This window comes from Pseudophryne corroboree, chromosome 2 (assembly GCF_028390025.1).
Source record: "Pseudophryne corroboree isolate aPseCor3 chromosome 2, aPseCor3.hap2, whole genome shotgun sequence".
NCBI lineage: Eukaryota > Metazoa > Chordata > Amphibia > Anura > Myobatrachidae > Pseudophryne > Pseudophryne corroboree.
In genome coordinates this window covers 1,042,504,205-1,042,521,621 of record NC_086445.1, presented here as the reverse complement: position 1 = coordinate 1,042,521,621, position 17,417 = coordinate 1,042,504,205, and the positions used below count along the sequence as shown (strand labels likewise).

The following is a 17,417-nucleotide window of genomic DNA, read 5'->3' as shown; positions in this document are numbered from 1 at the left end:
GGATAAACTGCACTTGTGATGCTGTGGCAACCATGCAAGCCAGGCCGGAGCCTGTGTTACTCTGCAGGTAGCAGGCAAGACTGTGAGAGACTTTGTTGCAGACTAGGGGGGTAATTCCAAGTTGATCGCAGCAGGAACTTTGGTGGTCATTCCGAGTTGTTCGCTCGCAAGCTGCTTTTAGCAGCTTTGCACACGCTAAGCCGCCGCCTACTGGGAGTGAATCTTAGCATAGTAAAATTGCGAACGAAAGATTAGCAGAATTGCGAATAGACACTTCTTAGCAGTTTCTGAGTAGCTCCAAACTTACTCGACACACACACACACACACACACACACACACACACACACACACACACACACACACACACACACACACACACACACACACACACACGTAGTAGTGTGCTGTGGAAGAGGGTGTGTCTACCAGGACTTGGACCAGCACTATATTAGGTGCATAACCTTCTACCCCCAGTATTATTACCCACTGCTACCTCCAGTACTACTACCCACTGCTAGCTACCCGCTGCTACCCCCAGTACTACTACCCGCTGCTACCTCCAGTACTACTACCCACTGCTCCCCCCAGTACTACTAACCACTGCTAGCCCCAGTACTACTAACCACTGCTAGCCCCAGTACTACTACCCACTGCTACCCCCAGTACTACTACCCACTGCTACCCCCAGTACTACTACCCGCTGCTACCCCCAGTACTATTACCCACTGCTACCCCCAGTACTATTACCCACTGCTACCCCCAGTACTATTACCCACTGCTACCCCCAGTACTATTACTCACTGCTACCCCCAGTACTATTACCCACTGCTACCCCCAGTACTATTACCCACTGCTACCCCCAGTACTACTTCCCGCTGCTACCCCCAGTACTACTACCCGCTGCTACCTCCAGTACTACTACCCACTGCTCCCCCCAGTACTACTAACCACTGCTAGCCCCAGTACTACTAACCACTGCTAGCCCCAGTACTACTACCCACTGCTACCCCCAGTACTACTACCCACTGCTACCCCCAGTACTACTACCCGCTGCTACCCCCAGTACTATTACCCACTGCTACCCCCAGTACTATTACCCACTGCTACCCCCAGTACTATTACCCACTGCTACCCCCAGTACTATTACTCACTGCTACCCCCAGTACTATTACCCACTGCTACCCCCAGTACTATTACCCACTGCTACCCCCAGTACTATTACCCACTGCTACCCCCAGTACTATTACCCACTGCTACCCCCAGTACTATTACCCACTGCTACCCCCAGTACTATTAAGCCGTCCATTGATTTTATTAACGGCCTCGCCGTCCACCCCCCTACCTTCTTTTCTCCCCAATAAACACGCGGACAACTGAATTGCGATTTAAAAGGTCACAGCCAAATTTATTGATTGGATTAGAATTGGTACTCTATAAGTGGGTGGCGAGAAAGCAGTGCATACCCCCGGCTACAGCCTCCATATTAATTTCTCCTCAATTAAACAACGGGGCGGAACCTAAGTCCCGCCCTTGCGCAAGTTAGCTGAGCGGTACCACTTCCCCTCATCGGCATAGCACCGGTCCACCCTTAAGATGACGACCGTGTCGGCCCTTGAGGCCACGACAAATTCGCCGAGTATCTGGGGAAGTGCCGGCCAACCGACGTTGCGCTACTACAGACCGCCGAGGAGCACTGCTTGCCGCGCCTGCTGGACCTCTTTTGCCAGACCATAATTAAAGACCGAATTGGCCTGACGTTGCCACCACCGGACGTAAACTTCAATTCAAATTCCAGTTACCTCACCTTCGCCCTGGTGATAGCGAAAACTCTGGATTGCCTGTCGGTGCCACCACCGAAATTAAAAAATGTTCAATTCCTAAATACCAGGGCCAAATTGCCCTACCAACTGGGCGGGAGGGTGGGTGCCTTCTTGTATCCTTGATCAGCCTGAAAGAGGGAGCCTGCCTGGCACTCCTGCTCTTTTGTACCTCCCAGGTAACTCTCCTCCCCCTCTTACCTATAGGATGCTGCTATGCTACCTGCTCTATCCCCTCCCCTCCCCTCCCCTTTTCTCTCCCTCCTTGCCCTAGGCTCCTTCTTTAAAAAACCCAGGACGCTTATTTATTCTCGGGCCTAGTTTGTCCCTCGAATTCTTTAAGCCGTCCATTGATTTTATTAACGGCCTCGCCGTCCACCCCCCTACCTTCTTTTCTCCCCAATAAACACGCGGACAACTGAATTGCGATTTAAAAGGTCACAGCCAAATTTATTGATTGGATTAGAATTGGTACTCTATAAGTGGGTGGCGAGAAAGCAGTGCATACCCCCGGCTACAGCCTCCATATTAATTTCTCCTCAATTAAACAACGGGGCGGAACCTAAGTCCCGCCCTTGCGCAAGTTAGCTGAGCGGTACCACTTCCCCTCATCGGCATAGCACCGGTCCACCCTTAAGATGACGACCGTGTCGGCCCTTGAGGCCACGACAAATTCGCCGAGTATCTGGGGAAGTGCCGGCCAACCGACGTTGCGCTACTACAGACCGCCGAGGAGCACTGCTTGCCGCCATAGCCTGGTTCCTAGAACCCAGGCCCGCCACCCCCTGCTACCTCATGCCTTCCACTGACGCTTTCTGCTATGTTGCCCAAGAATATAGCTAAACCTTCCTCTGTCAGGTGTACCCCGCCTTGCCTGAATAGTCCCTCCTCTCCGAACCTCAACAACGGGTGCCTGGCGATCGTATCGCCTTCTCCCGTTAAGAGACGGGCTACCGCCCTGTTCACCTTTCTTCTGACCCTTTGTAACCCCGTGCCCCCCTGTGCCCTTGGGACTATCTCGGACCATGTGATCCGTGTATTAGGCCACCGGCCCTTCAACCCTTGTATGCCGGCTTGAATTGCCGTAATCGGCTCGCTCCCCTAGCTTTTTCCTAGATCGCTGCCCCCTAGACCTTTTGCCCTCCTGAAAAGTAGAATTACAAATAACCGTTACCCCCTGTTGTATGCGGACCTATGGTGCGAACTTTCGCGCGACCCATATGAAGGTGAAAACCACAAAACCTCTTTTTGTTTGAGGGCAAAATTGGAAAAAGTCCTTCATTCCCCCATTTATGGCGGGCAGCTTAAGGCCTTGGGTTTCGCGAAAGACGCCGAGCTGCCTTCTAGTCTTGCTTTTCCGCGCGTAAGTGTACCTTGTACGCTCCTGATTTCCCCCTGGCCAGATTTTTGGTCTCGCCCGCTGGCAACCCCTTACGTGCCACTACTGCCATGTCTTGTCAGTTGATAATTACACTTTCAAATGTCATGACGATGCCTCCACCGAAAAAAAAAAAAAAAAAAAAACAATTTCTACATCCTAACGGTGCCAATAAAAAATTTCTACATCCTAACGGTGCCGAAATTAAAAACACAACAATTCTACATCCTAACGGGTTCAATCCGGTTAGGTATACTCATCATATAGCGCCCTATGATCTATACCTAGCAACTGACATATGACATAAGACACCCGAGAGTGCATACAAACTCCACAAAGAATGCTCTTAACTGGATTGAACCCATGACCTAAGCACTGTGAGGCCGTAATACTACCCATTGCCACATACTGGTGCGTTTACGCTGACTTGATATTCATGCCTTGCGCCAGACTATAGTTGTCCTACGTTATCCCGTCTACCGCTAAGGCACATGCAGCCTTGACCCCTACTTTATGCAGAGATGAGGTATTATTCAGCCCTTAAACCTTCGCTTTGCGCCTGGACCTTTTGCTTTCCTTTTCCTTCTGTCCTGTCTACCTTATTATGATACCATAAGTGACCATCATATTGCACGTTCACTAAAGTAGCTTTGATGGGTTTTTACTGTGATCGCTACCGCTACTTGTTGCATTTTGTATGACCGTTCGGTTCTGGAACAAACTTATTCAGCGCTTAAAGGCATAGCTAGTAAATGTAATATGAATTAAGAACTGGGATTGAACCCATGACCTCAGCGCTGTGAGGCCGTAATGCTAACCATTGCCCCATAAATGGTGCGTTTCTGCTATTCTGCTACCTAAGTGAACATAATACTGCGTATTCCCCAAAGCCGCTTTGATGGTTTTTCTATTGAGATCGCTATCGCTACTTGCTTTGTCTCCCAGGCCTGCCTTTTGTATGACACTCAGGTTATATAACAAGCGGTTATCATTATAACTATATACCACATAATACAATGCCAGGGGATTAAACCATGCGTTTAGCACAGTGGAAGTTGTACTGCGTAGCGCTGGGCTGTACCGCGCTATGCAAATCGTGGTCTGTCTATTTTTTATTTATTTTTATTTATTCATTATTATTATTATTATTATTTTTGGTTTTTGTTACTGCCTCGTTATGCTCTGTGTACCCATGCATTTTTCTAATGTATGGACTGTGCAAGGCATTGCAAATCGCCTGTGACGCCTTCCTACTAACTGCAATACAATAATAATGGAGCTAAGGCCACGGGTAATACTGAAAAAATTTGCTAGTATGAACGTTATGGTGCGTGACTGTCCCCCACTGATCTGTATTATACTGTTCTTATATACCTACTATCAATGCAATAGTACATGCTCACGGCAATGCGATGACTGTTCTGCCTTATATTATATAATTCATCGCTATTCCCCTCTATAATGTGCAAAATACCCCCCGGCCATTCGATCCGGTATTAAGCTTTATATTAGCCCGCTAGTATACCTATGATGCTGAAATATGCTCTTGCCGCCATGCCCTCAGTAATCATTACGCTGTATACCTAGTACGACCCGTACCCTGTAATATACCCATGCGGCAATGACATCGCTGATTTGCTTTATCTCGTATACTTCCCCTTTCACACTGCCGCCCGTACCCGGTATTTTGCCATTTTAACTGGCTTCCTAAACGGGTCAAAACTGCGATGTGAAAAGGGGTCCCCTTCAATTTACCGCTTTCAACTACAGGTATTTTGAACGGTAAAAGAAGGGTCCTCCCCGTTTCAGTCCCATTTCACTGTGCAGTGTGAAAGGGTCTGAAACGGTATTTGCAAGCCCCAGCAGGTCATAGGCTGTCTCCATGTGTGATGTCAGCAGCCACAACCAGGAAACAGCTTGGAAAACACCGGAGACCCATGTGAGAGTGGCTTTATAAACTTTTATACTGCAAAGCCACTATAAAATGTCTCATTGGAGTGATGAAGAGGTGAGGGAGCTGCTTTAGGATCAGAGGGGATGAGGAAATCTGCAGACAAATTACTGGGACAGTCAAGAATACCCTCATATATAAAAACATAGCAAAATGCTTCAAGCTGCTGGGTTCCATCGTACTACTATCCAAATTTATTAATAATTAATTAATTAATACTTATTAATAATGTGTGGTTAGAAAAGTCCATTTATAGCGACAACCACTGTTTTCTATGGGTGAAACGGGTTCAGTGTGAAAGGTACCAAAAAAAAATTAATGAAATGGTAATATACTGGTTACAACATGAGATGTGAAAGGGGTTTAACTGCTCAAACCCGTTTTAAGAACCGTTTCAAATACCGTTTCAAAAGCAGGTTTTGCGATGTGAGCAGCATTGCTAGTACCTATTCTACCCTGCAATATATACACGCCGTTGCACTTCTGCGATCCTTGCATCACTCGCATATTATAACCTTATCATACTTTATACGCTGTAATTTAATACTGACTGCAATGTAACCACTGACCCATGTTATACTGTCTACTATGACACTATTACACACTATGCGCTGCCATAACCCCCACAACCCTGTAATTCTACCCAGCCCCCCACTGCCCTTTTATTTCCTTTATTTATGTATTTTTATTTTTACACCCCCTCCCTCGTATACCTTACACTGGTCACCCTGCTGGGAGGGGTTATGTGCAGGGGAGAAGATGAAAGGGAACCACCACCATTGTTGGAGGAGGGGAGATAAGATAACCCCCAGCCAGATAGCGTCTGCTGGACATGCTATCAGTAATTAAGAAGGGGGGAAGCTATTGTATTACTGTGAGAGCAAAGATTTTATGCGGGAAGCCTTAGCAACGGGGAAGGGGGGGGGGGGTTGCTTAGATGTGGTGTTTGCTATCCCTGCAGCAGCTGAATGTCCCATGCGTTTGTCTTTTAAAACCAACTCCAAGGCTGGAGTGATTATCTTATGTTTTCTTACCAGACAGTCGCTTTAACCCACTAAGCCATAGCGCAGAAGCCATACCCCTAGCCTGTAAATACATGATACTTATCTGGGTGGTCCCTCTGCGTGCCTCCTAAGGAATCATTAGATTGCAAAGTTTCGCGTGGGTCCCCCTGAAGCTAAGCCGTAGGGAGAAGCGAGACGAGTAGCCTGATCATCTGTAAGTAAGTACAGTAAGTGAGAGGGAAAAGTACCATATTACAAAGTAACATGACCGAAAAGGGAACATTCATGGAAATAATTAATTAACTAACAACCCAATAACTTGAATTAATAAATAGGCTGGCTGATTGATATGGGTATTGGTACTGGCTAGCGCCCGTGCAGCCTGGCGGATATGGCGGGGCTGATACCCGGTGGAGTGGGCTGCGGCGGGCCAGCAGCTTGCCCACTGCGGATAATGGGCTGTGGGGAAGTGCTGTCCCGCATGCCACCCGAGGGGGGGGGGGGGGGGGGAGCGCTGCAAGCTGCTGCCCCCATCCCACTTGCTCTGGCTGTGCAAAATGAGTGTTTAGCAACTATTTTTCTATATAAACATTACTCAATTACCGACATAGGAGTATACACAGATAAAATGTAAGCTAACATGGTGCTGTTATAAAGAATGAGAAACTGTGACCTGTAAAATGTGGATTACTCCAAATGATCTTTACATTTTTGAAATCTTACTTTCCTATAATGTTATATTTTCATGTTATATTTTTATTGTATCATATTTACTTACCACTTTGCTCTTATTATTTTTATTGTATCATATTTATTTACCACTTTGTTCTTATTTTGATTAAAGATTTAGAACACATTCTGCTGTACCGTTTACCTTTAATTTTTAGTTAAAAACATGAAAATACTAATAAAAGTATTTTAAAAAGGAAAGCATGTTAAGTTTCTTAGTGAGAAGTAGAGTATTCCACCCACAGCAATCACGGGCTCCTGCGGTGGTGTCTGTCCCGCCGGAGCCGCTATCTGTGCCTGCTGTCGCTGCTGGGCGCGTACCTGCGTGTGTCGGTACGCGCCGCTACTGTGCAGCGTCGCTGGGGGTGTGAGTGCGGGCTCTGGCGGCGGCCTGTTAAGTTTCTTAGGACCTGACCCGCCGTAGACGGGGATTGTAGCTGCTGCTGTGGCTGGGCGGCGCCGAGCGTGACGCGATCGCTCGGCGCCGGAAGGAGGGGGGGGGTGCGGCCTGCGGCTGGCTACGGGCTGGCTCGCCGGAGCCTGCTTCCGGGCCGCCGCGCGCCAGCCACGTGCGTAGGGGTGACGCGGTCGGCGGTCTCGCCGATCCCGTCCGGGGCCCTGGGGAGTGAGCAGCGTGCTGTGAACCGTGCGCTGCCTGGTCCGCCTGGATGAGGCGCCGGGGGGCGGGGGCATTCCTCCTGGGTCTGGGCATTCTGGTGTGCGGGCGCTAGATGACTGGGCTGCGTTTGGTGCAGTGAGTATATTTTGTGGTGAACTGTAAGGAGGGGGGTCTAGATTTTGGGCTGCAGTGTGTGTATAACTGAAGTGTATGAGAGGGGGCTTATAATAAAATTGTACTTATTCCTTTCCCTTGATTCCAGGAGCTGTGAGGTGGGTGCCTTCTTGTATCCTTGATCAGCCTGAAAGAGGGAGCCTGCCTGGCACTCCTGCTCTTTTGTACCTCCCAGGTAACTCTCCTCCCCCTCTTACCTATAGGATGCTGCTATGCTACCTGCTCTATCCCCCCCCCCCCCCCTCCCCTCCCCTCCCCTTTTCTCTCCCTCCTTGCCCTAGGCTCCTTCTTTAAAAAACCCAGGACGCTTATTTATTCTCGGGCCTAGTTTGTCCCTCGAATTCTTTACTCACTGCTACCCCCAGTACTATTACCCACTGCTACCCCCAGTACTATTACCCACTGCTACCCCCAGTACTACTACCCACTGCTACCCCCAGTACTATTACCCACTGCTAGCCCCAGTACTACTACCCACTGCTACCCCCAGTACTGCTACCCACTGCTACCCCCAGTACTACTTCCCACTGCTAGCCCCAGTACTACTTCCCACTGCTAGCCCCAGTACTACTACCCACTGCTAGCCCCAGTACTATTACCCACTGCTACCCCCAGTACTATTACCCACTGCTACCCCCAGTACTATTACCCACTGCTAGCCCCAGTACTACTACCCACTGCTAGCCCCAGTACTGCTACCCACTGCTAGCCCCAGTACTGCTACCCACTGCTAGCCCCAGTACTGCTACCCACTGCTAGCCCCAGTACTGCTACCCACTGCTACCCCCAGTACTGCTACCCACTGCTACCCCCAGTACTACTTCCCTCTGCTACCCCCAGTACTACTTCCCACTGCTAGCCCCAGTACTACTACCCGCTGCTACCCCCAGTACTACTACCCACTGCTACCTCCAGTACTACTTCCCACTGCTACCCCCAGTACTACTTCCCACTGCTACCCCCAGTACTACTTCCCACTGCTACCCCCAGTACTACTACCCACTGCTACCCCCAGTACTACTACCCACTGCTACCTCCAGTACTACTACCCACTTCTAGCCCCAGTACTACTACCCACTGCTACCCCCAGTACTATTACCCACTGCTACCCCCAGTACTATTACCCACTGCTACCCCCAGTACTATTACCCACTGCTACCCCCAGTACTATTACTCACTGCTACCCCCAGTACTATTACCCACTGCTACCCCCAGTACTATTACCCACTGCTACCCCCAGTACTACTACCCACTGCTACCCCCAGTACTATTACCCACTGCTAGCCCCAGTACTACTACTGACTGCTACCCCCAGTACTGCTACCCACTGCTACCCCCAGTACTACTTCCCACTGCTAGCCCCAGTACTACTTCCCACTGCTAGCCCCAGTACTACTTCCCACTGCTAGCCCCAGTACTATTACCCACTGCTACCCCCAGTACTACTTCCCACTGCTAGCCCCAGTACTACTACTACCCACTGCTAGCCCCAGTACTACTACCCACTGCTACCTCCAGTACTACTACCCACTGCTAGCCCCAGTACTACTACCCACTTCTACCCCCAGTACTACTACCCACTGCTAGCCCCAGTACTACTACCCACTGCTAGCCCCAGTACTATTACCCACTGCTACCCCCAGTACTATTACCCACTGCTACCTCCAGTACTACTACCCACTGCTAGCCCCAGTACTACTACCCACTGCTAGCCCCAGTACTACTACCCAGTGCTAGCCCCAGTACTATTACCCACTGCTACCCCCAGTACTATTACCCACTGCTACCCCCAGTACTATTACCCACTGCTAGCCCCAGTACTATTACCCACTGCTAGCCCCAGTACTACTACCCACTGCTAGCCCCAGTACTACTACCCACTGCTAGCCCCAGTACTTCTACCACTGCTACCCTCAGTACTGCTACCCACTGCTACCCCCAGTACTACTTCCCACTGCTACCCCCAGTACTACTTCCCACTGCTAGCCCCAGTACTACTACCCACTGCTACCCCCAGTACTACTACCCGCTGCTACCTCCAGTACTACTTCCCACTGCTACCCCCAGTACTTCTTCCCACTGCTACCCCCAGTACTACTACCCACTGCTACCTCCAGTACTACTACCCACTGCTAGCCCCAGTACTACTATCCACTGCTACCCCCAGTACTACTACCCACTGCTACCCCCAGTACTACTACCCGCTGCTACCCCCAGTACTACTACCCACTCCTACCCCAGTACTACTACCCACTGCTAGCCCCAGTACTACTACCCACTGCTACCCCCAGTACTACTACCCACTGCTACCTCCAGTACTACTACCCACTGCTACCTCCAGTATTACTACCCACTGCTACCCCCAGTACTACTTCCCACTGCTACCCCCAGTACTACTACCTGCTGCTACCCCCAGTACTACTACCCGCTGCTACCTCCAGTACTACTACCCACTGCTACCCCCAGTACTACTACCCACTGCTAGCCCCAGTACTACTACCCACTGCTACCCCCAGTACTACTACCTGCTGCTACCTCCAGTACTACTACCCGCTGCTACCTCCAGTACTACTACCCGCTGCTACCTCCAGTACTACTTCTCACTGCTACCCCCAGTACTACTACCCACTGCTAGCCCCAGTACTACTACCCACTGCTACCCCCAGTACTACTACCTGCTGCTACCTCCAGTACTACTACCCACTGCTACCTCCAGTACTACTACCCGCTGCTACCTCCAGTACTACTACCCGCTGCTACCTCCAGTACTACTTCCCACTGCTACCCCCAGTACTACTACCCGCTGCTACTTCCAGTACTACTTCCCACTGCTACCCCCAGTACTACTACCCACTGCTAGCCCCTTACTCCCTTCTGCTACCCCCACAGCACTGCTAGCCTTTCACTACCTACTGTTGGCACTGCCATCTCTACCACTGTCACCATATAACTAAACCCTGCTAACCTGTCACCCCCCAACTCTGCCACCTGTACCAGTGTTATCCATTCACTATCTACTGCTACCCCACAGCTTTGCCACCTCTATCACCGCTTTCACTGTCCCACGGCGCCCAGGATCACATGACCGGCAGTGCAGGGATTTGAAATAAAGCTCAGCTCCAACTGGAGGACACTGTATCCTCTCGTCCAGGCCGATTGTGGTCAGTCAGGGGGGATGGGGTGTGGATTAAAAGGTCGACAATCAATACGTCAACACCATATGCATTAGGTCAACAGGTACAAAAGGTCGACAGGGTGAAAATATCGACATGGAAATGACACACTTACTGATTGTTGGCCCGATATGTTGTGCCATTTACATGTGCCCGCCCAGTTGTGATGTCAGTAACCGGCGGCCTCTGCAGCAAGTGCCGACTGCCCATACACACAGCACGATGCACAGATATATCGCCCGTCGGCTGTGCTGCAGGGCTGACGCGTTATGTCTGTGAACGACGTATTTCATAGACGCATCCTATTAAAACTGTATAACAAAATGGCAAATGTTCACAGAAAAAGAATAACACAGCAACTCAGGGGAGGAACAAATCTATTACATTTACTAAGCAGAAGCACAGCGCACTAGGGGGGGGGGGGTTATCTATCGATGGTCACCATCAGTGGTTCCGGGGCCTTGCGGCTTCCCCGCTGCGCCCTCTGCTGGCTGGCCCTAAGTGCCCCAGTGTAGTTTGAATATAAGTTGCGCTGGCCCTGTATACTACACTTACAAATACTAAATAACCTACAGTATATGTAACCTACCGACAAATGTGAGTCAACATAAAGGAGCCTATAACAGGAAACAGAACATAGGCGGCAGTACATCTAACAAACAGAAAATACACCAAAAACAGCAAAATATGAGTAAAAATATTTGACTGTAAAAAAAAACATTGAAAAAATAATAAAATTAAGCAAAAACCTTAAAAAGAACAACATGTACAGTATATGAACAGAAGATGAAATCACTTTGTTACAAAAAGGAAGCCGTGTAATTCCTCATTAAGGACCAATTCAGAGCTGCACCCAATTTAAAGGGCCAATTCCATAACCATCCTACCCTAGAGTTCTGTTGATTACCTTTTCAGGTATACTATATTCTATATGACCTGACTCCACTGAGAAAGGGTGACCCCCACATCAAGACGCTCCATGACCCTAAACAGCGAGCAGTTTTGGCCACCCTGAAATCTGTGCAGCCAACCATGCTCTGACTAAATAGGTGTTGACAAACCTTTTTTTGGCCAAGTGTTCGTTAGGCTGGAGCAGATGATTAGGGTTGCACATGGAGAGTTGAAGCAGAGCACAGCATACTGATGAGTCACAGAAACTGAGGATTGCACACTAGTAGCAAAACAGAGTTACAAGAACTGAAGGTTATAGACTGGTAATAACGTAACAGGAATTGAGGATTGCACACTAGTAGCACAACAGAGTTACAAGAACTGAAGGTTATAGACTGGTAATAGTGTAACAGGAACTGAGGATTGCACACTAGTAGTACAACAGAGTTACAAGTATTGAAGATTATAGACTTTTCTCTGACGTCCTAGTGGATGCTGGGGACTCCGTAAGGACCATGGGGAAAAGACGGCTCCGCAGGAGACTGGGCACAATTAAAGAAAGATTCAGGACTATCTGGTGTGCACTGGCTCCTCCCCCTATGACCCTCCTCCAGACCTCAGTTAGATTTCTGTGCCCGGCCGAGCTGGATGCACACTAGGAGGCTCTCCTGAGCTCCTAGAAAGAAAGTATATTTTAGGTTTTTTATTTTACAGTGAGACCTGCTGGTAACAGACTCACTGCAACGAGGGACTAAGGGGAGAAGAAGCGAACCTACCTAACTCGTGGTAGCTTGGGCTTCTTAGGCTACTGGACACCATTAGCTCCAGAGGGATCGCACACAGGACCCGACCTCGTCGTCCGGTCCCGGAGCCGCGCCGCCTTCCCCTTTACAGAGCCAGAAGCAAGAAGTGTCCGGAAAATCGGCGGCTGAAGACTTCTGTCTTCTCCAAGGTAGCGCACAGCACTGCAGCTGTGCGCCATTGCTCCTCATGCACACCACACACTCCGGTCACTGATGGGTGCAGGGCGCTGGGGGGGGGGGGGGGGGCGCCCTGAGCAGCAATATTAACACCTTGGCTGGCAAAACTGACACCATATATAGCCCTAGAGGTTATATAGGTGTAAATTACCCCTGCCAGATTTACACAAACAGCGGGAGAAAGCCCGCCGAAAAAGGGGCGGAGCCATCTTCCTCAGCACACTGGCGCCATTTTCCCTCACAGCTCCGCTGGAAGGATCGCTCCCTGGCTCTCCCCTGCAGTCCTGCACTACAGAAAGGGTAAAAAAGAGAGGGGGGGCAATAAATTTAGGCGCAGTATATATAATACAAGCAGCTATAGGGGAAAACACTCTGTATAGTGATATCCCTGTGTTATATAGCGCTCTGGTGTGTGCTGGCATACTCTCCCTCTGTCTCCCCAAAGGGCTTTGTGGGGTCCTGTCCTCTGTCAGAGCATTCCCTGTGTGTGTGCTGTGTGTCGGTACTGCTGTGTCGACATGTATGATGAGGATAATGATGTGGAGGCAGAGCAAATGCCTGTGAATGTGATGTCACCCCCTGCGGGGTCGACACCTGTGTGGATGGACTTATGGAAGGAATTACGTGACAGTGTCAGCTCCTTACATAAAAGGTTTGACGACATAGGAAAGCCGGCTACTCAGCTTGTGCCTGTCCAAGCGTCTCAAATGTCATCAGGGGCTTTAAAACGCCCGCTACCTCAGATGGCAGACACAGATGTTGACACGGATACCGACTCCAGTGTCGACGACGATGAGACTAGTGTACCTTCCAATAGGGCCACCCGTTACATGATTGAGGCAATGAAAAATGTATTACACATTTCTGATAGTACCCCAGGTACCACAAAAAAAGGGTATAATGTTTGGTGAGAACAAACTACCAGTAGTTTTTCCTGCATCTGAGGAATTAAATGAGGTGTGTGAGGAAGCGTGGACTTCCCCAGATAAGAAATTTATAATTTCTAAATGGTTATTGGCAGCGTACCCTTTCCCGCCAGAGGATTTGGTCACGTTGGGAAACACCCCCTAGGGTAGATAAAGCGCTTACACGTTTATCAAAACAGGTGGCACTACCGTCTCCGGATACGGCCGCCCTAAAGGATCCTGCTGATAGAAAGCAGGAGGCTACCCTAAAAGCTATATATACACACACGGGCATTATATTGAGACCAGCGATTGCATCAGCATGGATGTGCAGTGCTGCTGCTGCGTGGTCAGATTCCCTGTCGGATAATATTGATACTCTGGATAGGGACAATATTTTGCTGACAATAGAGCATATAAAAGACGCTGTCTTATACATGCGTGATGCACAGAGGGATATTTGCCGGCTGGCATCAAAAATAAGCGCAATGTCCATTGCCGCCAGAAGGGGGTTATGGACTCGGCAGTGGTCAGGTGATGCCGATTCAAAAAGGCACATGGAAGTTTTGCCTTATAAGGGGGTGGAACTGTTTGGGGATGGTCTTTCAGATCTCGTTTCCACAGCTACGGCTGGGAAATCGACATTTTTGCCACAGGCTACCCCACAGCAAAAGAAAGCACCGTATTATCAAGTACAGTCCTTTCGGCCCCATAAAAACAAGAGGGCTAGAGGCGCATCCTTTCTGCCGAGAGGCAAAGGTAGAGGGAAAAAACTGCAGCATACAGCCAGTTCCCAAGAGCAGAAGTCCTCCCCAGCGTCCGGTAAGTCCACAGCATGACGCTGGGGCTTCACAGGCGGACCCGGGTACGGTGGGGGCCCGTCTCAGAAATTTCAGCGCACAGTGGGCTCTCTCACAGGTGGATCCCTGGATCCTTCAAGTAGTATCTCAGGGGTACAGGCTGGAATTCGAGGCGTCTCCCCCCCGCCGTTTCCTAAAATCTGCCTTACCAGCAACTCCCTCTGCCAGGGAGACAGTGTTGGTGGCTATCCAAAAACTGTATTCACAGCAAGTGATTGTCAAGGTACCCCTCCTTCAACAAGGAAAGGGTTACTATTCCACAATGTTTGTGGTACCGAAACCGGATGGTTCGTGAGACCCATCTTAAATTTAAAATCCTTGAACACATATATCAAAAGATTCAAGTTCAAGATGGAATCGCTCAGGGCGGTTATTGCGAGCCTGGAGGAGGGGGATTACATGGTCTCCCTGGACATCAAGGATGCCTACCTGCATGTCCCCATTTACCCTCCTCACCAGGAGTACCTCAGGTTTGTGGTACAGGACTGTCACTATCAGTTCCAGACGCTGCCGTTTGGGTTATCCACGGCACTGAGGGTCTTTACCAAGGTAATGGCCGGAATGATAATACTCCTTCGGAAGAAGGGGGTTTTAATTATCCCGTACTTGGACGATCTCCTGATAAAGGCGAGGTCCAAGGAACAGTTGTTAGTGGGGGTAGCACTTTCTCGGGAAGTGCTGCAGCAGCACGGCTGGATTCTCAATATCCCAAAGTCACAGCTGGTCCCGACGACACGTCTTCTGTTCCTGGGAATGATTCTGGACACAGACCAGAAAAAAGTGTTTCTTCCAGTGGAAAAAGCCGAGGAGTTGTCATCTCTAGTCAGAAACCTCCTAAAACCAGGACAGGTGTCGGTACATCAATGCACGCGAGTCCTGGGAAAAATGGTAGCTTCGTACGAAGCAATTCCATTCGGAAGGTTCCACGCAAGGATTTTCCAGTGGGACCTGTTGGACCAATGGTCCGGGTCGCATCTCCAGATGCAGCAGCGGATAACCCTGTCGGCAAGGACCAGGGTGTCACTACTGTGGTGGCTGCAGAGGGCTCATCTACTAGAGGGCCGCAGATTCGGAATACAGGACTGGGTCCTGGTGACCACGGATGCCAGCCTTCGGGGCTGGGGAGCAGTCACACAGGGAAGAAATTTCCAAGGGCTGTGGTCAAATCAGGAGATTTCACTACACATAAATATCCTGGAGCTAAGAGCCATTTACAATGCCCTATGCCAAGCAAGTCCCCTGCTTCAAAACAAACCGGTTCTGATCCAATTAGACAACATCACGGCGGTCGCCCATGTAAACAGACAGGGCGGCACAAGAAGCAGGAGGGCAATGGCAGAAGCCACAAGGATTCTCCGATGGGCGGAAAATCACGTGCTAGCACTGTCAGCAGTGTTCATTCCGGGTGTGGACAACTGGGAAGCAGACTTCCTCAGCAGACACGACCTTCACCCGGGAGAGTGGGGGCTTCATCCAGAAGTCTTCTGATTGATTGTAAACCGTTGGGAAAGACCACAGGTGGATATGATGGCGTCCCGCCTCAACAAAAAGCTAAAAAGATATTGCGCCAGGTCAAGGGACCCTCAGGCGATAGCTGTGGACGCTCTAGTGACACCGTGGGTGTACCAGTCGGTTTACGTGTTTCCCCCTCTGCCTCTTATTCCCAAGGTGCTGAGAATAATACGAAGGGGAAGAGTGAGAACTATACTCGTGGTTCCGGATTGGCCAAGAAGAACTTGGTACCCGGAACTTCAAGAGATGCTCTCAGAGGACCCATGGCCTCTACCGCTAAGGCGGGACCTGCTGCAGCAGGGGCCCTGCCTGTTCCAAGACTTACCGCGGCTGCGTTTGACGGCATGGCGGTTGAACGCCGGATCCTGAAGGAAAAAGGTATTCCGGAGGAAGTCATTCCTACCCTGATCAAGGCCAGGAAGGATGTGACTGCAACCCACTATCATCGTATTTGGCGGAAATATGTGGCTTGGTGTGAGGCTAGGAAGGCCCGGAGGAATTTCAACTGGGTCGTTTCCTGCATTTCCTGCAAGCAGGGGTGACGATGGGCCTCAAATTGGGGTCCATTAAGGTCCAGATTTCGGCTCTGTCGATTTTCTTTCAAAAGGAACTGGCTTCGTTGCCTGAAGTTCAGACTTTTGTCAAGGGAGTTCTGCATATTCAGCCTCCTTACGTGCCTCCTGTGGCACCTTGGGATCTCAATGTGGTTTTGGGATTCCTGAGGTCACATTGGCTCGAGCCACTTAAAACCGTGGATTTGAAATATCTCAAGTGGAAAGTGGTCATGTTGTTGGCCCTGGCTTCGGCCAGGCGTGTATCAGAATTGGCGGCTTTGTCGTGTAAAAGCCCTTATCTGATTTTCCATATGGATAGGGCAGAGTTGAGGACTCGTCCTCAGTTTCTCCCGAAGGTGGTATCAGCGTTTCACTTGAACCAACCTATTGTGGTGCCTGCGGCTACTAGGGACTTGGAGGATTCCAAGTTGCTGGACGTAGTCAGGGCCCTGAAAATTTATGTTTCCAGGACGGCTGGAGTCAGGAAAACTGATTCGCTGTTTATCCTGTATGCACCCAATAAGCTGGGTGCTCCTGCTTCTAAGCAGACCATTGCTCGCTGGATTTGTAACACTATTCAGCTTGCGCATTCTGCGGTAGGACTACCGCAGCCAAAATCAGTAAAAGCCCACTCCACAAGGAAGGTGGGCTCATCTTGGGCGGCTGCCCGAGGGGTCTCGGCACTACAACTTTGCCGAGCGGCTACTTGGTCAGGGTCTAACACTTTTGCTAAATTTTACAAATTTGATACCCTGGCTGAGGAGGACCTTGAGTTTGCTCATTCGGTGCTGCAGAGTCATCCGCACTCTCCCGCCCGTTTGGGAGCTTTGGTATAATCCCCATGGTCCTTACTGAGTCCCCAGCATCCA

General features: G+C 49.9%; 1 protein-coding gene across 1 annotated transcript in view; it reads left to right on the top strand.

Moving 5' to 3' along the window:
* The window catches only part of LOC135050369 (F-box only protein 40-like), an 81,811-nt gene that overhangs the window by 21,497 nt on the left and 42,897 nt on the right, over nt 1-17,417 (top strand). The window contains exon 2 of the mRNA XM_063956834.1: nt 7,762-7,848. The gene's annotated coding sequence lies outside the window, so the exon portion shown is untranslated. The remainder of the gene's footprint in view (nt 1-7,761; nt 7,849-17,417) is intronic.